The following is a 19,602-nucleotide window of genomic DNA, read 5'->3' on the forward strand; positions in this document are numbered from 1 at the left end:
ACCTGTCATCCCCCCAGCCCTGTCACTCACACAACCCAGACAGTCAGATACACATCCAAGCAGAGGCGGGCTGAAATGGTTAGGCAAGCAAATACTAACTTTCTAAAAGTAGCATTTGCAAACACAGGATATTAAAATAAACTTTACTAAAAGAAGTATTTTATTATTCTGAGTTCAGGCATACTAAACATTATTTTCTACCATGTTCCCTGAGCCTGCTGGGATTATAGAGTGTAATAATTCCAGCAGCCCATCTGGCCTAAAGGGAACAGGTAGCCTTGCAATAGTGAAAAACAAATTTGGCAGTAATTCACTATTAGGACAGGCCACACACATCAGAGCATGTCCTACCTTACACTTACAATGCACCCTGCCCTTGGGCCTACCATAGGGGTGACTAATATGAAGTTAAGGGAAGGTTTAGGGGCTGGCAAGTGTGTGCACTTGCCCAGCCAGCATGACAGTACCAGACTGCACGCAGGTTCTGCAATGGCAGACCCTAGACACACTTTAAGGCTGCTTCTGTGGGTGGCACAACCAGCGCTGCAGGCCCACTAGCAGTATTTGTATTTACCAGCCCTGGCACTCCTGGTGCACTTGACTAGGGACTGACAGTAAACCAAATTAGCCAAACATGGACACCAATCAATGTAACAATTTACAACAGGGAGAGCATATGCACTTTAGCACTGGTCAGCAGTGGTAAAGTGCCCAGAGTCACTAAACCAACAAAAACAGGTCAGTGGAAATATAGGAGGAAAAAGGCAAAAAGTTTAGGGATGACCCAGCAGGAAGGGCCAAGTCCAACACAACTTCACTGCAAGGACTCTAACAGTAACATAATAAGAGGCAAAAAAGGATCCTACCTCTCCAACGAATACACTCTTACCTCTAACAGTAGAAAACTTAATGGAGGAAATAAAGTATTTAAAGTTGTTGTTGATGGAAACGAACTCTACACTTCAACGGATTGAGGAGGAATGGTCAAGCCTGGATTCTAAGTTGTCTGAGGTAGAACAACGAATTAGTGACATCCAAGATATGACTGATGAGATTGAGATGATGTCCAGGGACATTTACTGAAGACTTGGAAAACAGTATTATTAAAAATTTCAAAAATTGTTGGCAAGAAGGATGCAGCCAATCTCAATCTCCCAAAAGCACATTGTGTTGACCCTAAAACTTCAACATCATCTTTATCGGAAAATAAAGAGACATTATTGGTCTTTCTTTTTTCAGTGCTCTGATCTGATGAGTGTCCTCTCGGTGGCTAAACAAAGAAAGCTAATGCTGTGGTCTGGTCAGAAGGTCTTTTTTTCACAGGATGACTCCAGAGAGACAGCTACTCAAGGGAAGGAATTTCTTATACTACATCTTGCTCTACATTCCATGAATGCTAGATATGGCCTGGTGCATCCTTGCCTATTGAGGGTTACTTACAAGGAGAAATCCTTGTCTTTTGAATCTCCGGAAGACTTAGACAAATTAATCTGTCTTCATAATGGAGAGAATATGGACCTTGGGAAAACATTCTTTAATGTTCTGCTTTATATTTTTCTTATTATAGGTATAGGAAACATCCTTTACCCCACAGTCACAACAACAACATGCCTTCACAATGCAGTCATTACCCCGGCTGCGATGTTACCATGCGTTACTTTACCACGCAAGTTGTTGTAACGTCTTGCTTTAGGTGGCACATTGGTGGACTGGTTTTGGATCTTTAAAAACAACACCTTCCCTACTGTTGCGTAGAGTGGAGTTGGAATAGTAATTTATACTATTCCAAAGTCCAGCACCCCCTAAAGCAAATCATTTTAAGGACTTGCTTGGTAAAGTAACTTGTGGTAATTATGCAGATGGGGCAGTGATTGGGTTGTAAAGGCATATGGGGTAAATTCATACACGGCTTTGTCATACGACCAGATGTAAGGGGTCAGATATGTTGTCCAATATGAGGGTTGCAGTTCAGTATACGATGGAGTGTGTACGTGGTGATTCTGCGAGTGAGGGAGTAAGCCTGGAGGTGAGTATGGGAATGAGAAAGTGTGTGAGGGAGGGAGTAGGTGAGTTATTGAGTAAGTTAATGAGTTAGGGACAGAATGTGCCAGTGCGTTAAGGAGTGAGCACAAAAGGGACTGCCTGGTTGATTTAGCATACTTTATTGAACAAGTTTGCAATACCATGGGCATAGCAGGTCTTGAATGTGGAGGGCACTCCAGGATCACACTCAAGTGTTTTGTCAGAGCTCTATGTGTCACCTTTAGTTCTGACACGCTTCAAGCAAGGCCAGCAAGGTAGGATTCAAATATTTTGTAAAGTATTTTCTATGGGGTATATTTCAAAACACCTAATACAAAGCATCTATATTATATTCAAACAAATATTACATATAACGAAGTAGATAAAATGCAAAGCATGTAAAATTATTATGTCAAGCTTAGGTGTAGTGTTTCAGTTTAGGTGGAAGTAAAGTATCGATTTGGTTTAGGTTGTTGGGTTCTAATTTGTAATCCAGCAGGGAAAAACTTTACAAATAGTAGCAGTGAAAGAAAGACGAGTCTGGATGGTCTTTTCTACTTTTCAGAAGACACACCAACATGAACCTATGGTGTTTATTAATCCTAGGACACATGCCCATTTCACTGAGCCAGATATGCAAATCACTGAAGCGACGGGAGAACACACCTTTAAACACATGATAGGGACGCACAAACAGAAGAGGAATGATGATGCATTCAAGCTTCTTTCTAGCGTCACCACCTGATCAGCGAGGTAGTCTGAGATGCCAGCGTGTGTGCTATTGAAAATGTGCTTCTTGTTTATTTGCCACTGGCCTTCATCATCAGTTGCAGTCTTATATAAGCCAGGGCCCCGGGCACAGTGAGAACTGCAGAGAGAGCCCAGGACAGTAGACGACAACCACAAGACACCCACAGGTAAGCGCTAATAGGGGGGCTTTGGCAGCAAGACAGTGTGACTAGATGTTATGTTATAAATGTATACAGCGCACAATTACCGATGGTGTCTTGGTGCTAGCAAACCGAGAAGCAGGCAAAGGGATTAATCAGTGAACAGCCCAGTAGAGGTGGGTGAAATTCCCTTGAGGTAAGCAGAACACAGTCATTTAACCTATTTTTCCCCACCCGAGTAGAATTATGGCTGATCCGCTGCTCCAGGCAGGAAAAAACGCAAACAGGTGCAGTTGTCTTTTGAAGTACTGTGTGGGGCCTGGCAATGTATCAAACTTAATACTAACTGCACGTAGTTACATACTTTGCCCGGACTCCAAACAGTCAACTTCAAAGCAAAGCAACTGTCACACAAGAGCTCCCCTGCTGTAATAGTTCCTTAGAAGAGCACTGTCATGGGCAACCCACTCTAATTACCATAATGTAATTACCAATAAAGCAATTATAATGGCTGGCACCTGACAGTGAAGGGCTGCATCACAATATATCATCCCTTGTGTCCCTCAATGCTTGGAATAAGGAATTAATGTTTAGAACAATATTTTGCGTCCATTCCTCATTTTTTCAAATCCAGGGTTGGTAGATATGGATACAGGTGAAGGGCATGTTTAAAATATTTTGGCATTGAGCAGCACCGCAAGTCTTCTAGTTGCCCCACCCCATGGCAAATGAAAAAGGCAGGAATGCACAGTATCTAAAAGAGACACCACATTCCTGTCCTTTCTGTCGGGGCACAAACTGCAGCTGAGCGTTAATGCAGGCACCCTTACACCATGGTGCAAGGGTGTCTGTGTTGTTGGCATGATTATTTTTGTGGCGTAAGGGACACCTTCCAGCACAAAAACAAAATAAAGGAGGCATTTTCCTAGTTCTGTGTCTGCTGCAGAATGCAGCACATGTGGAAAGAGCTAAACAAAAATGAGGAGAAATGTAAACATTTCTAATAGTTACGCCTGCTTTGGGAAAACATTAGTTTTGGCACGGTCCAGGATTTACGCTGTGTTGTAAATCTGGGGCTGTGTCAAAAGCCACGGGTGTTGCCTGGGGACACTCACAGCAACAGCCATGTAACCGGTTTCTGGCATTTTGTACCGCTTTGTTCGCCATAAGTTGGCAGGGTATGCTCAGACGTGAGTCCCTTGCTCACTTTGCCACTGGATTCAAGCAAGCCTGGCTGAAGACGGCTGTATGCCAGAAACCGGTCCTAGGAAGCTTGTTTCTGGTCCAGGGAAGACATGGCTTGGCAGTTCGGGCTTGACTGTTCCCATGAGGCACAGGGTCAGACTGATTTGCCTATGGCCATGTCTGAACTGGGGTGGCAGAGTGGGCTAAAGAACGGTGATTGATTAAACCCAGATCTGTTGACTGGGTGTGAGTGTTTGATTCATTCCTATGGGCCTGAAGGCCCATAGGAATGAATGGGAAGTCATTCACTATTACCGATTCAGTGAATACCGAATCGGTAATAGGGGGAGCATATTGAAAGGTGGCAGGGTGTCACGTTGACACCCTGTTGCACCCCTAAATCGTGCATGTGTGCACATGTGGCACACACACATTCCCTAAAGGCATGTACGTCTGCCACATGGCACTTTAAAAAAAGCACAAAATTGCTTTTTTAAAGGTATCCGATATTTACCACCAACTTGTAGTTGGTGGTAAATAACGAATTCTTAAATCAAAAATGCACTCACTTGAGTGCTCCCTACATAGGATTTAAGGATTCGATAATTTACCGATTCGGTATTTTAAGGATTCGATAATTTACCGATTCCTTAAATTACCGAATCGATAAATTACTGAATCCTTAAATCCAGCCACCTACATTAGAAAAAGCTAAATACCGGTTGGTAACGGGAAATTTACCGAATTTTGGCTGTTACCGACTGGTATTAAGCTACCTACATATGGCCCTTAGTGTTTAATAAAATAACACACGCAGCTAACATCTTAATTAGTGGTTCCATGTAACTCTTTTAGGAGGGAGAATATCTGTGAAATGCTTCACAACAAGGCTTGAGACTTTGAAAAATTAACCTAAAATCTTTTCTCTCAGGACGACATCAGGTGGTGAGTGACTGGATAATCTCAGTTCACTCTCTTTTTCCCTGCCTTGTGGAGTACCACACTGGTTGGCTCTAAGCCCTACCTTGTTTAACCTTTAAGTGACTCCACTGGTGACTCTGATCAAATCATATGGCTTCACGCTTGTGTCCTATGCAGATGACATCCAAATTGTACTGTAGGTGGCTAGCAACCCAGAGGTCATTGACACCAGATTTTATAACTGCATTCTGCACATAGGGAGATGGATGAGCAAAAACTGCTTAAAACTAAACTACTCTAAAACTGAAATCATGATATGGTAGGAACTCCTCCTTCTTACCTCCAAGATGATAGCCCCATGAACTTGGCACCCTCCCGACACAGTGGCAAAAGTTAATTGTCATTGTCATTTGAAGGTCAGAATAATCACATAACATCATGTCTGCCTCTTTTAACATGTTTAAATTGTTTATGAAAGTTCTCCCTTTTATTCTGGCGGTACTACAGAAAACTGAAGTGTCCGCTCTTATTGTATCAAAGGTAGACTACTGCAATGCTATCTTTATGAACATTCAGAAAAGAATTCTGAAAACGTTACAGGCCATTCAGAACGCAGGTGCCAGGCTACTGCTGGGTATCCTCAAATATAAATCAGTATCGAACTCTCTAAAACAGCTGCACTGGCTTCCGATCAGGAAGGGTATTGACTTTAAGGCAATATGCATTGCATTTAAGTCCTTACATGATACTGGCCTTAAATATCTCAAACAAAAATGTCAATCCTATATCCCATCTAGACCTCTTCGATCTGGATCCTCTATTATCCTTGTGATTCCAAGGTTCCAAGGATCCTCCTGGGGTGTGAGCAGTTTCATGGTTTGCATGGCTAGACTGTGGAACCCTGTGGTGTCCTGCATATTACTGTGTTTCCTGCATAGCACTGCTTTGTATTTTACTGTGTCCCCTCTTCTTGTTCTTTATGGTATGGAATGATGAGATTGCTATGACCTTCTATCCAGTGTAATTCTGTCTTGGAATGTGTGAGCACAGAGGATTAGAACACCTCATCTTTCAGTTGCTGCTGATCCTCTGGGCACGCTAGACCTGTGTACTTGCATCTATAATTAGGTTCCTGCTCAAGCTTTCATGCTGTGGGCCCCATCATTTCATTTGGCGATGATCTTGGGACTTGGAGCGAACTATGGAGCAAACTGAATTCCCAGGCACTAACTGTGAAGCGAACTGAATTCCCAGGCACTAACCGTGAAGCAAACTGAATTCCCAGGCACTAACTGTGAAGCAAACTGAATTCCCAGGCACTAACTGTGAAGCAAACTGAATTCCCAGGCACTAACTGTGAAGCAAACTGAATTCCCAGGCACTAACTGTGGAGCAAACTGAATTCCCAGGCACTAACTGTGGAGCAAACTGAATTCCCTGAAAAATGTTCCTCTACCTTGACTTTGCTTTTCTTCCTTTCGGGCCCAGAGGCGTTTGTTTTTATTATTTTTTTTTTTATTCAATCCACAGCTGCCTATCTCTATGCATCTAATTCTCCATGAGCGTTTTCCCGGTGTTGGACTTAATTACATATTCGTCCTTCCTCCTTAGCCAACTCATCTAGCCACCTAATTTTTTTTCCTCTACTTTATTTTAAATCGCCCCGTGAGCAGGACTGCCTTTCCTTTTGCTTGCTCTTGTCCCTTCAGCATTTGTATGTGCAGCGATCCTACCTTCAAAGTATTTGTGGCTTAAATTGACTGTTGCCTGCTTTGCAAGTGCCCCTACACGCTCCACTGTTTATTATTAAATCCCTGAGTGTTCACTCTCTTGAGCCTTGCCTCTCGCGCTCCGACTCTTCTCGAGCCTCAGCTTACATCACAATCGCAGCACATTACCTTGATACGCGATGCCTGCCTCTTGCTTCTTTACTCTACAGCTGTGGGATACCGCTCCGGCTCATGAGACTCTCATCCCATCTGGACTCCTCCATGTGCGCTGCCTGCCATCTGTTTCTCTTTGCTTCAGCTGTGGGATACCGCTCTGGCTCTTTAAGTCCTTGTCTTGCTTGGACATCCTAACCGTTGGAGTGCAATCTGGTCTTGTCCTCTGTGATTCATTGCGTCACTTCCTGCATTGTGCTCACTTCCGTTTGAGCACTAGCACGCCAGCTTTTTTGTGCATACTCCGACCGTGGGAAACCATTCCGGCCGTACTGTGAGCAAGTCCTGAGGTCACTTCCTGTGTGTTTCCTGTTACACACTGGCACGCCAACCTCATTATAGCTCCTGTGAATTCCGTGATCTACACACTACTTCCTGTGCATTTCCTCCATATTTATACAACTGTGTTTCTCACTCATTTATTTTTTCATTGTTGAACTTTATTGCAATTTACAGTGTTACTTGCTCCTTATCCCTGCATTTCTGGCACCACCTCTTCATCCAAGTTTATTGCTTACAAGAATTTAAAGATTCCAATTTTTTTCCTGCTTCTTTCTTGTATTTGTTTCTTTTCCTTTCTTCTCTTTACTCCTTCTTGCCTCTTTGATTCCATTACTTTTCACACTTTTCTCTTCACTTTCCTTCCACTGTCGTCTTTCCTTACCTCTGTGCCCTCATTTGCTGAATCATGCAAACTGTCACACCTCCAAGTTATTTTCTACAGGATCCTGGTGAACCTCCTTGAAAGTGGCGGCTCTGCTTCAGAACCGTCAATGCCTATTTGGGCGCAATTGATGGCATGAAATTCAAACCTGACAGGAAACGTAGCCTCCTATAGTATTACTTGGGTGTAGAGTGGCAAAATGTTTTTGATCATTTACCTGCATACACTGGTCATGATAGTGGTGACATAGATGAATACCAGGTAGCCCTCAAGCAAATTAGCACCTATTTTGAGGGCAAAGTCAATTTGCTTGTGCACATCCACAAATTCTTTACTCGTGTCCAAACTCCTAACAAATCCATTGACACTTATGTTACAGCTTTAAAAGATTTATCAAGCTATTGTGACTTTGATGACTTTACCCCTCAGTTAATAAGAGACCAAATTGTTTGCAGGTGCTATTTAAAAAAATCCAACAGTAATTACTTTCCTGCAAAAATCCTTCTCTGGATGAAACAATTGACATCGCTAAGACCATTGAACACCCAGAATTGGACTCAAAACAGTTGGCGATCAATACCTCTTCCACTGTCGCAGCTGCTAGCTCCTCCCTTAGCCTGAGACAACCTCTCAGCGATGTCAAGTTAATAAAAGGTAAAGTTCCACCAGATAGTAACAAAAAGAATACAGTTCCTGCACAACCTTCCTCTAGCTTGCAGTGCTACAGGTGTGGATCACCCTCCCACTTTTCTAATTTCAGAATCTGTCCTTGCCATTTCCCAAGAGTGCTGCAAATGTAAAAAAAAAACTGGCCATTTTGGGAAGGTCTGTAGGGGTGGCAGACACTTCACTATTAGAAGTGTTCAAGAATTAGTTCCCAACGAGACTTCAGATGATTTGGACAATAGAGTCGAAGAGTTGTCCTTATCTGTTGTCTCAGTTGAGTATTTGGATATAAACAATGTTCACACAGAAAAGATATTTGGGGTTCCCTTTGTCCATGTGTCCATTCAGACTCATGAGATTCGGCTACTCATTGACTCGGATGCTAGAATTACCTTCATTTCCATTGATAAATATAATCAAACTTGGTCTCACATGGTGTGCTACTCCCTGATGTCATCACTTCTGTATTTGAGGGTAGCAAGTTTGACCTTGCTGGCTACTTTTCCTTTCAAGACAGAACTATCCATGGCAAAGTTTATGTCACTCTTAAAGGGATTAACGTACTGGGGTGGTGGCACCAGTTTGAATTTGGGAGCAAATCAAAAGGGAGAGAGAGGACTAGGTAAGCCAGTCCGGGTCCCCTGGTTATATGTAGAGATATCAATATAGGACTAGCTATGTTGTGTTAGAGGAAACTCAGAAGGTATATCTGTAGGCAAACCCTTAGGTTTGGTCATGAAGCCCTCACACACCAACCTAGTTGGTGTCATGCTTCATCATCGGGCCCACCACAGTGACACCGAATGTGTCCCGGGTGTGCTGCGACTCCAGATTACTGAGGAGCTGGTATTCTTTACTGAGTGTGCAGTGTTGGTGAGAATGAAGATGAAAGGTTTTAAAAGCTATACAGGTGGTCCCAGTTCCCGAGGGTAAGAGGTAAATTTAATACCTGGGCCCCTGTTAGCAAGATAAAAAGGCTGTGGACGATGTGGAGTATATTAGGGGCTCCTACGTCCTTGTGGTCTACATGTTTCAGCCAGGCCTTTTGATTAAAACTGGCTTTCCTCAGGACCAAATGAGTATGTGTGGGTGAAAATAAACTATATTAAGTGAAAGTGTGTGGTAAAAAAGTGTTGCACTCGCTAAGGTGCCGTACGTGTAAGAGGGGGATTCCCTCTGCTTTAACTTGCTACTTGCTGTTAAAGCCTCATGGGTCACTTGGCAGGGAGGGACACTGGAGCAGGACGATAGGTCGCAGGAACCGCTGATCGGAAATACCGATCTTCTTTCCCTCCCTGCCAAGTGACCCATGAGGCTTTAACAGCAAGTAGCAAGTTAAAGCAGAGGGAATCCCCCTCTTACACGTACGGCACCTTAGCGAGTGCAACACTTTTTTACCACACACTTTCACTTAATATAGTTTATTTTCACCCACACATACTCATTTGGTCCTGAGGAAAGCCAGTTTTAATCAAAAGGCCTGGCTGAAACATGTAGACCACAAGGACGTAGGAGCCCCTAATATACTCCACATCGTCCACAGCCTTTTTATCTTGCTAACAGGGGCCCAGGTATTAAATTTACCTCTTACCCTCGGGAACTGGGACCACCTGTATAGCTTTTAAAACCTTTCATCTTCATTCTCACCAACACTGCACACTCAGTAAAGAATACCAGCTCCTCAGTAATCTGGAGTCGCAGCACACCCGGGACACATTCGGTGTCACTGTGGTGGGCCCGATGATGAAGCATGACACCAACTAGGTTGGTGTGTGAGGGCTTCATGACCAAACCTAAGGGTTTGCCTACAGATATACCTTCTGAGTTTCCTCTAACACAACATAGCTAGTCCTATATTGATATCTCTACCAGTTTGAATTTGACATGATTATTAGACCTGGTCAGAAGAATCCAGTTTCTTTGGTAAACTCCATTTCTGATTCTTCCCAATGGAAAGAAAAATTTGCACCAATCTTTGTAAATAAGATTGGGAAAATTAAAGACTTTATCCTTTCCATCAAGATTAAAGAAATTGTACCCCCTGTTAAACACAAATTAAGGAATGTTCCTCATAGTGTAAGGAGCGATCTCACCACTATGCTTAACAAGATGCTCAATGATGGCATATTTGAGCATGTTGGTGCCACTCTCTGGTTGTCCCCTATTGTTTTGGCTAAAAAAAGGTCTGGAGAACCACGCTTATGTGTGGATTTAAGATCTCACAACAAAGCAATCTGAGTGGACAACTTTCTATTACCTCGTATAGGGATCTCCTTACTTCTGTTGGTCGGTCCAAATGGTTCTCAAAGCTGGATCAAGTAGTTCTTGTTGAGCAATCCCGCCATTTCACTGCTTTTGTGACACGTGATGGTACATTTCAGTTTTGCCGCATGCCGTCTGGACTGGCCTCGGCAGCTTCTATGTTCCAGAAAGAAATGACTAAGATGTTACTTAACGTCCCCAATGTTGTAATCTTTCAGGAGGATATCTTGGTGCACACCAACACAGAGCTTGAACACACCAAATATTGGATCTTGTTCTACAGATTCTCCAAAACACTGGTGTTACCTTAAGGGAAGACAAATGTATGTTTTCTTTGAATGAAATTAAATATCTTGCTCATGTTGTGTAATTTCACTGGCAGTAATGCAACTGAGGCGCACCTCATTTGACAGTATAAACAGATGAGGCCATAAATTTAAGGAGTAAAAAAATATAAGTCATCGGCATAATTACATTTAGGGTTGGTGCCTCTCGGGACAAAAAACACTCTCCTACCTAGGTGCACATATACAGAGGGATATCAAAGATAGTCCCTAAGTAATTCAAGCTATATAAACCAATATCCCGGCACTCAGTTGTAAAAATGTAACCCCTTCGATGCGGATGACAAAGCCAGCTCGTCATGGGCGTTACCTGCGCTACACGGATGACGAGCTGGCTTTGTCACAAACCGCGCGTTTTTCAAAAATCAGCGCACAGCGGGAAAACCCGCTAGCGCGGTAGCGGTTAATTGCTTATATATTAGAGAATAAGACTTGTTTTGTGCGTAAATCCTAAACATTCAACCACAAGTAACAATTTTGGTTCTTATATATACATGGATTTTATTAACACACATTGGTGAGCACAATCAAAATAATTTATAATTCAGACAAAAGATAATACAAATTTCATTGATGAAAAACTGGCCAAGAAAGGATGGTAAACAAAATATACAGGACAATTGGTATTTGTATGTCGTCCTCTTCCTGATCCACAAGAAACAACAGCCGACACGTGTTTCGTCACGTCATGTGACTTCCTCAAGGCTGCAAAAATAATAATTTATTATATTTAAAATTCTTATAAATATATGTCATCTAAAATTCTGTTTCACAAATGGACACTTCTGTCCTAGGCTGCAGGAAGGTAGCAAAAGACCAGATATAAAAGAAAGAGATCTCAAGAGCAGTCAGATATTAATACACCCTTTATGTGACAAAGAAGTTGAAGATACCTATTCACTTGTTTGTGAAAAGGAGTGCAAGTAACCATCACCCAAAATTGTAATTGAGAAAGAGCTAACCTTCTGAATATTTATAGGACAAGGTAGGTGTCTGTATCTGTATTTTTCTTGCTGATTTCCAAGATTTCGAAATTCATTTAACGAATTACCTATATAGTAAATATATGATAGACAGGTGGTTTTACTATTTCATTCTACCATTAGTGTACCCTACTATAATATTCCAAATTGATAACACTCACTTTATCCATGTGATTTGTAGCTCCTATTTATTGTGGTTCGTAAGTCCAGCCCATAGTCTACGTATTATTAGTCTCTGAAACACGGACCCAAAATGACGGAAGAGTTGTATAATGCAGGGGAGATTTAATAATGGTGAGAATTCCATAATGGTAAAGTTAGTTGAAACTGTGTCTTATAGTCTTGTATAAGAAAACTCACATGTTAAAAAATGCGTCAAGGGGCCACCGTAAAGTGTGGGGAACTTGAGTCAGAGTTCTCAAGTTATATTTATTCCTCTGAATTGGTTATCCTGAAAAAATGGGGACAGAAATATAATCATACTGATACCATGTGTCTATAGTGTATCCTAAAAAAAACGTTTATTAGAACTTGCCAGGCCTTACCCTTAAAACACTAAAATGTTTATTTTAATTTGGTCCTTAGTTTCCCTTTTCTTTGGTACACAGGATAACAACCTCGAACTCGTTTTTCAGGTCATGAGCGTTTATATTCCTTGGAAACTATTCGTTCAAAGAAAATAAGTCACAGTATGTGAGTTGCTGGTGATTACATTTTTCCCAAACCCTATTCTACTGTTGACATAGTCAAAAAAAAGGAAGCACCAAGTACTCACATATTAGAACATTTCCGATTGAAGGGCGTAGGTGATGGGCTCTGATATGCCTATCGTAAGAAAATATAAACCATAAAACGAGTAAAAATAGATCGTTCAAAGGCCCGTTCTCTTTGTCCGTCCGTATATGTGTTTAAACTAGACGAGCAAAGTATATCAATATAAATTTATGGCTTGGCCGCCCTAGTAAGCACGGTATTTTATACTTAAATTAATCATAGAAAAAAGGATACTATATGCATTTGTCGTATTCTGAACCCCCAGCGATGCAAAACAAATCTGAGTGTAATACTCGATAGTTGGCAATTCATTGTCCAACATCTACGGAGACAATATCAGAAAAGACAAAGTCGTTTAGAAAGGAATCACTACAGCGTTCTAATGTTAGCCAAAACAGACAATAGTCTAAGCCCCCGATAAGATTTTACCCCGAACAGCGATATGTGGCTTACCGCGTGCCTGAACGTCCTCTCTGCAAATGCAACCAAGTTCGCAAGTTTCCAATACTTACTGGTTTGTTTACATATGTCATTCACACCGATCAACGTCCGGCGAGCCGGAAGTAATCTAAGAGTTTCAAAGGCCGGATGTCAAACCATCCATAGAAAGTAGATCCAACAGTCATTTAGCAGAGCATCCATCTTGGAAGTACTTAAGTTGAATGTAAAAAATGGTTCTAATTATTTATAAATATAACGTATACGTATCATTCGAAAATAGCACCATTAAAATACCGTGGCCCATCAACTGTTCGCCACATTCAGCCCAGTCCCATTAATTAAAAGTGAGTGCCCGCACTATTTATTTATCGGTCATCTTGGTGGGCAAGATGGTATCTAAGAGTCCATGTTCTTAATAGTATTGTTTATTCGGCCTATTTATTTGCCTGCTGGTCGCGTAAGCAAATTGGGAAAAAAAAGGAAAGGACGTTTAATTATAAAGATAGTAGAGAAAAGGTGGTCTCAACCTATTCATTTTTCGGCCGCCATGTTGGAATGGGTGATGTATAAAAATCGGTATTTTTTCATAATAATGTCTATTGTACCTATTTAGTGTACACAAAAGAGACACAATTTTGAATACTAAAGACAGGGGAACAGACCGTGTCTATCTTTTAGAAAATGGTCAAAAGCTTACTCCTGTGTCTAGATAATACAGTTTAAAGATAGAACAAATCATATATAAGAAAATCAATCGTATATTCCGTCCTACTAAACTTAGAATAGAGATCTCTATAGTTGCTCATGTCCTCACCAAGGATGGTGTCAGACACAAGCCCCGTCTGTTGATGGTATTGTCAATGCACCATACCCCACGGACAGAGACCAGTTACGTTTCTTCCTTGGGCTATGCGAATTCTATTCCAAGTTCCTTAAGAACTTCTCTTGTCTCAGTGAGTGCTTTAGGAATCTCTTAAAAAAAGGCTCTGAATTGATTTGGACAGCCACATGCCAAGAACACTTTGGCCGTATATTTTTTTTAATTTTTTCTGCACTGGCTCTCCAAGGTTACGCGGAAGGCCGAGACACTTTTATCACTGTTGATTCGAGCGCTTATGGTATGGGTGCTGGGGGACCACTGTAGGGTTTGCTTCTAGGAAGCTGAGAGATGGGGACTTGAGGTACTCAGTGATAGAAAAAGAAATGCTGGCTTGCGGGTGGGGCGTTGAAAAATGTAAGTCCTATGTTTGGGGAGGAAGTTTTGGTTGAGAACTGACCATAAACCTTTAGTAGAAATTATTTCTGGCTGCAAGATAAAAAAATCTATGGCCAGACTGGCTAGGTTGTCCACCAAACTGCTGGAGTTTAACTTTGCTGTCCTCCAAATATCCGGTGGTAAGAATGTTAAAGTGGACTTCCTGTCCAGGTCCCCCTTGGACAGTTCTCACTCTAAACCTGATATTCCAGACGATATTGAAGAATTATCATCGCCAATGTTGACGACACAGTCATTTGTCCTGACATGTCTCTGTGGCAAGATGCCTCGCCAATGACACCATCTTGCGACAAGTAATGGATTTTGTCATCAAAGGATGGCCCATAGAGAAATCCCTTTCTATAGATTTACAACCATACTGCAAAATCTCTGACAAACTTTTCATTGAGCAGGATTTGTTGTTTAGAGGGATCAAACTTGTTCCTTCATACGTCTTCAGAGTGAGAACAATGAAAACAGCTTACTCTGGTCATTTGGGCATGAATGCCTCAAAGCGTAGGATTAGAAAAGATATTTGGTGGCCCAGTATGGACCGAGATATTTATAACTTAGGAAGTGTGTCCAATGCTGCTATAGTGAAAAATATCTCACTACTAGCACTCCCATTCCCAAGCCTGTCCCATGCCCAGCTAGAGATTGGCAAAGAGTTGTGGTTGACCTTCTTGGTCCCTTTCATGTTTTGCCTAACTGCATGAGGTATTTTATTGTTCTCATTGATCATCTTTCCAGGTGGGTGGATGTAAGATGTGTCTTTGAATCCAAGTCCAAGGCCGTCATTCATTTTTTACAGGATGTTTTCTCCAGAGAGGGCGTCCTGGAGGAACTTCTAACCGACAATGGGGTACAGTTCATCTCAGTCTCCATGCAAGAGTTTCTTGCCAAACTGGGTGTCAAGCTTCTGCGCACCCACTTTTATCACCCTCAATCGAATGACACAGTTGATAAGTTTACTAGGGTTCTGGTTGAATGTGTGCAGAGTAAGCTCAATGACAATGGTGATTGTGAAACTGGCATCAGAAATATGATTTGGGCGTATAGGGCGACTCCCCACTCCGTTTCTGGTGTCATTCCCTTTGAATTGATGAGGGGCAGGAAAGTTTCTTCTTCTCAGTGCCCCTTTTGGAAACGGAAAGCTATCAAGGGTGACTGTAATGTATTCTCTGAAGCTTCCAGGGCTAAGATTACGTCTGATAATTCCAATCACTCTAGATATGAAAAGCTCTGTCACTCTGGTAAGAGGAGAGTGATTGAGTTCGCTCTAGGAGATTTGGTCAGGGTCAAAGACCCTTTGTTATTGCAAAAAGGAAAGTCAAAATTCAGAGTATCTCGCCACATGGCTGAAATAAGAAACAAGCTGTTCGTCTTGATAATGGTCAATGGTGGAATGTTGCACGCCTAGCCAAGATATCACAATGTGGTAATATGCCATACTCATTGTCTCCTGCTGTGTCAACTTTAAGGAGAAGTTGTTGAGCTAGAAAAATTTGTTCCAAACTGCTTGACTAGTTGTTGTTTTTTCTCTTTCTTTTTTGATATTGTGTGGGGCCTGGCAATGTATCAAACTTAATACTAACTGCACGTAGTTACATACTTTGCCCGGACTCCAAACAGTCAACTTCAAAGCAAAGCAACTGTCACACAAGAGCTCCCCTGCTGTAATAGTTCCTTAGAAGAGCACTGTCATGGGCAACCCACTCTAATTACCATAATGTAATTACCAATAAAGCAATTATAATGGCTGGCACCTGACAGTGAAGGGCTGCATCACAATATATCATCCCTTGTGTCCCTCAATGCTTGGAATAAGGAATTAATGTTTAGAACAATATTTTGCGTCCATTCCTCATTTTTTCAAATCCAGGGTTGGTAGATATGGATACAGATGAAGGGCATGTTTACAATATTTTAGCATTAAGCAGCACCGCAAGTCTTCTAGTTGCCCCACCCCATGGCAAATGAAAAAGGCAGGAATGCACAGTATCTAAAAGATACACCACATTCCTGTCCTTTCTGTCGGGGCACAAACTGCAGCGTTAATGCAGGCACCCTTACACCATGGTGCAAGGGTGTCTGTGTTGTTGGCATGATTATTTTTGTGGCGTAAGGGACACCTTCCAGCACAAAAACAAAATAAAGGAGGCATTTTCCTAGTTCTGTGTCTGCTGCAGAATGCAGCACATGTGGAAAGAGCTAAACAAAAATGAGGAGAAATGTAAACATTTCTAATAGTTACGCCTGCTTTGGGAAAACATTAGTTTTGGCACGGTCCAGGATTTACGCTGTGTTGTAAATCTGGGGCTGTGTCAAAAGCCACGGGTGTTGCCTGGGGACACTCACAGCAACAGCCATGTAACCGGTTTCTGGCATTTTGTACCGCTTTGTTCGCCATAAGTTGGCAGGGTATGCTCAGACGTGAGTCCCTTGCTCACTTTGCCACTGGATTCAAGCAAGCCTGGCTGAAGACGGCTGAAATGCCAGAAACCGGTCCTAGGAAGCTTGTTTCTGGTCCAGGGAAGACATGGCTTGGCAGTTCGGGCTTGACTGTTCCCATGAGGCACAGGGTCAGACTGATTTGCCTATGGCCATGTCTGAACTGGGGTGGCAGAGTGGGCTAAAGAACGGTGATGGATTAAACCCAGATCTGTTGACTGGGTGTGAGTGTTTGATTCATTCCTATGGGCCTGGAGGCCCATAGGAATGAATGGGAAGTCATTCACTATTACCGATTCAGTGAATACCGAATCGGTAATAGGGGGAGCATATTGAAAGGTGGCAGGGTGTCACGTTGACACCCTGTTGCACCCCTGAATCGTGCATGTGTGCACATGTGGCACACACACATTCCCTAAGGGCATGTACGTCTGCCACATGGCACTTTTAAAAAAGCACAAAATTGCTTTTTTAAAGGTATTCGATATTTACCACCAACTTGTAGTTGGTGGTAAATAACGAATTCTTAAATCAAAAATGCACTCACTTGAGTGCTCCCTACATAGGATTTAAGGATTCGATAATTTACCGATTCGGTATTTTAAGGATTCGATAATTTACCGATTCCTTAAATTACCGAATCGGTAAATTACTGAATCCTTAAATCCAGCCACCTACATTAGAAAAAGCTAAATACCGGTTGGTAACGGGAAATTTACTGAATTTTGGCTGTTACCGACTGGTATTAAGCTACCTACATATGGCCCTTAGTGTTTAATAAAATAACACACGCAGCTAACATCTTAATTTGTGGTTCCATGTAACTCTTTTAGGAGGGAGAATATCTGTAAAATGCTTCACAACAAGGCTTGAGACTTTGAAAAATTAACCTAAAATCTTTTCTCTCAGGACGACATCAGGTGGTGAGTGACTGGATAATCTCAGCTCACTCTCTTTTTCCCTGCCTTGTGGAGTACCACACTGGTTGGCTCTAAGCCCTACCTTGTTTAACCTTTAAGTGACTCCACTGGTGACTCTGACCAAATCATATGGCTTCACGCTTGTGTCCTATGCAGATGACATCCAAATTGTAGTGTAGGTGGCTAGCAACCCAGAGGTCATTGACACCAGATTTTATAACTGCATTCTGCACATAGGGAGATGGATGAGCAAAAACTGCTTAAAACTAAACTACTCTAAAACTGAAATCATGATATGGTAGGAACTCCTCCTTTTTACCTCCAAGATGATAGCCCCATGAACTTGGCACCCTCCCGACACAGTGGCAAAAGTTAATTGTCATTGTCATTTGAAGGTCAGAATAATCACATAACATCACGTCTGCCTCTTTTTACATGTTGAAATTGTTTATGAAAGTTCTCCCTTTTATTCTGGCGGTACTACAGGAAACTGAAGTGTCCGCTCTTATTGTATCAAAGGTAGACTACTGCAATGCTATATTTATGAACATTCAGAAAAGAATTCAGAAAACGTTACAGGCCATTCAGAACGCAGGTGCCAGGCTACTGCTGGGTATCCTCAAATATAAATCAGTATCGAACTCTCTAAAACAGCTGCACTGGCTTCCGATCAGGAAGTGTATTGACTTTAAGGCAATATGCATTGCATTTAAGTCCTTACATGATACTGGCCTTAAATATCTCAAACAAAAATGTAATTCCTATATCCCATCTAGACCTCTTCGATCTGCATCCTCTATTATCCTTGTAATTCCAAGATTCAAGAGATCCTCCTGGGGTGTGAGCAGTTTTTTAGTCTGCATGGCCAGACTGAGGAACACTGTGGTGTCATGCATATTACTGTGGTTCCTGCATAGTACTGCTATGCATATTACTGTGCCCCCTCTTCTTGTTCTTTATGGTATGGAATGATGAGATTGCTATGACCTTCTATCCAGTGTAATTCTGTCTTGGAATGTGTGAGCACAGAGGATTAGAACACCTCATCGTTCAGTTGGTGCTGATCCTCAGGGCCCGTTAGACCTGTGTACCTGCATCTCTAATTAAGTTCCTGCTCAAGCTTTCATGCTGTGGGCCCCATCATTTCATTTGGCGATGATCTTGGGACTTGGAGCGAACTATGGAGCAAACTGAATTCCCAGGCACTAACTGTGAAGCAAACTGAATTCCCAGGCACTAACCGTGAAGCAAACTGAATTCCCAGGCACTAACTGTGAAGCAAACTGATTTCCCAGGCACTAACTGTGAAAAACTGAATTCCCAGGCACTAACTGTGAAGCAAACTGAATTCCCAGGCACTAACTGTGAAGCAAACTGAATTCCCAGGCACTAACTGTGGAGCAAACTGAATTCCCAGGCACTAACTGTGGAGCAAACTGAATTCCCTGAAAAATGTTCCTCTACCTTGACTTTGCTTTTCTTCCTTTCGGGCCCAGAGGCGTTTTTTTTAAATATTTTTTTTTTTTTTCAATCCACAGCTGCCTATCTCCATGCATCTAATTCTCCATGAGCGTTTTTCCGGTGTTGGACTTAATTACATATTCGTCCTTCCTCCTTAGCCAACTCATCTAGCCACCTCATTTTTTTTCCTCTACTTTATTTTAAATCGCCCCGTGAGCAGGACTGCCTTTCCTTTTGCTTGCTCTTGTCCCTTCAGCATTTGTATGTGCAGCGATCCTACCTTCAAAGTATTTGTGGCTTAAATTGACTGTTGCCTGCTTTGCAAGTGCCCCTACACGCTCCGCTGTGTATTATTAAATCCCTGAGTGTGCACTCTCTTGAGCCTTGCCTCTCGCGCTCCGACTCTGCTCGAGCCTCAGC

The 19,602-nt window shown here is 42.1% G+C and overlaps 1 long non-coding RNA gene across 1 annotated transcript in view; it reads left to right on the forward strand.

The window, feature by feature from the left end:
- Window positions 1-2,896: 2,896 nt before the first annotated feature.
- The window catches only part of LOC144807898 (uncharacterized), a 90,942-nt gene continuing 74,236 nt past the window's right edge, over window positions 2,897-19,602 (forward strand). Inside the window, exon 1 of the long non-coding RNA XR_013606512.1 lies at window positions 2,897-2,939. This is a non-coding gene — a long non-coding RNA (uncharacterized LOC144807898). The remainder of the gene's footprint in view (window positions 2,940-19,602) is intronic.

This window comes from Lissotriton helveticus, chromosome 1_2, assembly GCF_964261635.1.
Source record: "Lissotriton helveticus chromosome 1_2, aLisHel1.1, whole genome shotgun sequence".
Lineage (NCBI taxonomy): Eukaryota > Metazoa > Chordata > Amphibia > Caudata > Salamandridae > Lissotriton > Lissotriton helveticus.